Source organism: Sander vitreus, chromosome 18 (assembly GCF_031162955.1).
Source record: "Sander vitreus isolate 19-12246 chromosome 18, sanVit1, whole genome shotgun sequence".
NCBI lineage: Eukaryota > Metazoa > Chordata > Actinopteri > Perciformes > Percidae > Sander > Sander vitreus.
In genome coordinates, this window is record NC_135872.1 from 22,801,348 (window position 1) to 22,805,887 (window position 4,540).

Consider the following 4,540-nt stretch of genomic DNA (forward strand, 5'->3'; position numbering starts at 1 on the left):
GCCTAAGCCTGTATTTCCAGGTAAGTCCAAAATACAAAGTTAAACATTTTATACTATTGTATTCCCTGCGATCACTTTATAATGTTCTGGTCTGTGTGATTACAGCCTCTTCCTTCCGGCCCTTCAGACCAGCTCTTCCCTCCACTTCCACCGAGGAGCCCTCGGATGAAGAGCTGGTCAAGGCGGTAGTTGACTTGGAGAAGTGTAAGTAAACAGTCAAGTGATAGTTTACAATTTGGCAAATAGTTTATGACGATGAAACTTGAATTCACTGTTAACCGTTGTATTTATTTTTGCTTATAACTGTTTCCATAATCAGAGGAGGAGAGGAAACGACAGGTAGGTTTGTGTTAAATCGGGTTATGTGGTGTCATTTCAAATCACTAACCAACATGCTGGCCAATCAATCATAACATCCCTAATCATTGTATGTGTAGAGTAACATTTTCTTCTTCATCCTTTAGAGACCTGTGTAATCTGTCTGTCTGCATCACTCACTCAACCTTTGTAATCTGTTATCAGTTTGTCTCATCCCTGCTTTCTCAGCTTCAGTAGTAGTAGTAGTTTTTGTATGCAGCTTGGCTGAATGTGGGCCTGAATTTGTTTTTGCAAAGAATATATAGTATATGCAATGTACTGTCTATACATTTTAAGATTAACACGACAATCTCATTCATTCGTGTTACTGAAAAATTTTATTTCTCTTAAAGCCTCAGACGTACAGGCCACTCTCTCGCTCCTGCAGCATCCACCTCCTCCCCCCTCAGCAGCACAGAAGGGGGCTGGTGTCTCTGCCGTGGACGAGCCCACGGATGAGGAGCTGCTGGAGGCCACACAGGACCAGGACCAGGACCAGCCCCTGCAACCTCCAGCAGCCATGGAGATGACGGCAGAGATACCAGCTCCCGCGCCACGTCCTGGAGCTGCCAGTCCCGCGCCACCTGGAGTGCAGGAGTTGACGGAGCCAGCCGTCCTCCCTCCCCCGCCTTCTGCTGGCAGTTCTGAGGTAAAAACATATTATATATACACGTCTGTCAAAACATATCGGGCCTCTCTACTGCCCTCACACATACAGTGTTTTTCCTTTAGATATTGAAGTGTCCTGTGTGTTTGTGTTATCTCTCCAGCTGCTGCCTGCGTCCTGGCGGGCAACTCTTACTTCGGAGCAGCAGCAGTGGATCAGCCGGGTGCCGTTTACCAGGAACAGCAAGAGGAGGTCCCAGCTCATCAAGGAGCAGAACGTATGGTGGTACCCTCCCCAGACCCGGCCGATCTACCCCCAGCCTCCTGCTTCCCCCGACCCCTTCTTTGCATGTCGGCTGTTCCTGTGGATGCCACACAGGATCTGGCAACTGCAGCTGACATGCCCCCAGCCTTTGTGCACCGGTACCATGACAAAGGTTGGGCTGTACAGGACCATCCGGAGAGTCCTGGACATCGACGGCTGGTATCTCATGGCCACTGAGTACCTAGAGTGCCGTCGGTGTAAGAAGAAGGTCGGAGGGTGGTCACAGGGCATCATCAGGCAGCTGTCCCCCACCTACAGCTGCCAATTCCCAGCTGTACTTACGTACAAGTAAGAAATATCACTCTATGTTTAACATATTGTATGATGTATATACTGTATGTTTTGCTGTATATGATGTTTGTTTTGTTGCTGCAGGCTGTCCTGTGACCTGAGGGTGGTCGCACAGCTGAGGTCTCGCACTCTGGGCAACAGTGCTTCTCGGTTGTGCAACACCCTGCGGGAGGCGCACTCGGATGCCTGGATGCGGAGAGCTATCGCGTACCTCGGCGTGTGCGAGCAGTTCCTGGCCTTGTGCACGGTGAGGGGGCAGTTCCCACCACCACCCCAGATGCCCCCTCTCCCCTCCGCCGTCTGGCGGTTAACTACATGGCTTATACATATATAATTACAGCCATGACGTCCTGACGCGGCTGGAGGAGTACAAGGCCAGGATCACGTCCACCTTGGGATCCATCCTTAAGATGGATTCCACTAAGAAGGCAAGTGAAGTTTGCACAGCTGTGTGTTCATGGACTCGCAATAACATGTAGAATCTCTCTCCTTAAGGTGACAAAAAAGCTCGCAGGTACCGCTGAAGACACGGCCACCTGGGTTACCAACGTAGGTAATGAGCACGGGCAGGTCCTCATCAGTGTCCTCACCTGCTCTGAGGGCACCGAGGGCCTGTCCCCCATGGCGGCCGGGTTGATGAGGCGGTACCAACTCGCCGGGGTACAACCCCCCCCCCCCCAGCTGATCTACGTGGATCGTGACTGCTGCAGCCGAGATGGCGTGTCGAAGACAGCTGCCTTGTTTCAGGTGTGAAACTGACACTGTTAATAGTATTGTTAATAATAGTTTTCATTTTCTCACATTATGGAGTATTATGTATACTTTTGAAGATCATTATAACGTCATGAACACTGTGTGGATATATATATATATATATATATATATACATACACACACACACACACACACGTATGTAAAGATTATAAAAATTAAACCACATGATGTTTCTTCTGTCACAGGAGTGGGGACAGCTCGTGGTGAGACAGGACATCTGGCACCTGATGTGGCGCTTCGCGTCAGGTGTCCCCACAGAGACCCACGAGCTGTACGCCCCCTTCATGAGGCAGCTGTCTCACTGCATCTTTGAGGTGGACTCGGGAGATGCCCGCTGTCTCACTGAGGCTAAGCGCTCACAGCTGGAGGGGGGGGAAGCACGGGATGGTTGGCCTGACTGACGCCGAGGTCATCAGGAGGATCTCCAGGGTGGAGTGGAGGCTCCACTGTCGTCGGACACGTTGTGACAGTTTGTCTTTATCCGTTTTATGTTTTCTTTATATGGTCATGGGGTGCCAGCCAGGTCTCTCTCCTGACATGTAAGATAGTCTTAGCTGGTTAAAGTTTTATGTCAATAGTAATTTGTTAGGATATAGATCAAACCACACAAGCGTGCACACAACTTCATTCGGGATGAGAGCTGACAACACAGCTGGGACATGTAGCAATAGCCAGTTAACGTTAGCCCATAGCCAGCCAACAACCAGCCACTATAATTACAGTAATCCATACAGTACTATAAGTACTATACAGCAGTTAAGTCCGGTGCCAGGTGTTTACGATGCTAATGGTAGTTTAGTGAAGCGTCGGGAAACCGACCATATCAGAACCAGACCCAGATCCGAGTCACAACAGCGGCCAGCCACAACGGTAGCTACGTCTCCGTTAGCGCTACCGGTATTCGTGCTGAAAATCTCCTCCCTGCCGAATTTCTCCCCCCTTCGTGTTTAGCTGTCTTTACAGTTAGCTAGGGGTGGAAGATACTGTACACATGCAGGCACATACATGAATGCACACGCCTACGTGCAAAAACTTAATACATTTCAATTCATACAGAGAATATTTAGACGGACAACAAATTGCGCTCCACTGAGAAACAATAAAAACACCAATGCACAGTGAACAGTTGGTCCGACCTCAGTGATTTCCTTTAAATCTTGCATATTACCAAGTCCAAAATGTAATATATTTACTGTAATAAATCCAATGCATCATCAGATATTGAGGAAACATGCTAAGTTCAAATACTATCTTTTTTCCTATTTCTTTTCTCCTTTTGAAATGTCCGCTGCGTGACACAATCTGTTCGTGTTTTGGCCTGTGTGTTGTTATCAACTGCCCAGTTTGACAGCCAGGCATGGTTGCCAGATATACCTGTAAAAACGTAAACCCAGCGCGCTTCAGCTGTAACATTAGTACAGCCATGAAAGCAGCAAACAGACAAACGGGATCAAAGGAGATAGATTCTACCCAACCTAAAAAACATTGGCATGTTTCTAACAGTTGTGCAACCATAGACGTAACAAACCCTGGGTAAATATTGGGAGATGTATTTGAAAGATGGAGACAGCTTAGTAGGGGTGCACGATTCAGAAAATGTCATGATTCGATATAGATTTTTAGGCTCAAGATTCGATTCAAAATCCATTTTTGATTCGAAAACGATTCGATTAAATAAAACGCTTCACAGTATGTAAATGTAGCTTGAGTCGCGATACGAATGTGAATCGAGTTTTTTGCACACCCCTACAGCTTAGAGCCCAAAAGGAAGCAGAGTTGGCCAATTTCCTCCTGAACGGTAAGCATTAGCTTCTGACTAATTTATCACAGCTACAAGGGACGGGCATTTTATATTTCAACATCTGTGTACTCACATTGAATTATATAGAGTACCAGAGTTGGTTACTCGCAAAAACAATTGAGACACAGCCAGTAAAGTGATCCCGATTGGTCCTGGCTAACGCCGCCATGCTAACTGTTAACGTTAGCGGAGGACCAGGCAAGCAGGCCACGGCTGTTTACAACGTGTAGCCTGTTCAGTGGCTGACAACAGTGAGTTATTTTAAGCCAAGGGAGGGGGGCCGTAAATCAGAAAGAGAGGACCGTGAGTTTGCAGTGTGTTTAGCGATTGTTGTCATAATTCTAAGCCAATAAAGTGTGTTCAGTCGGGTGGAGAGGACAGCAAGA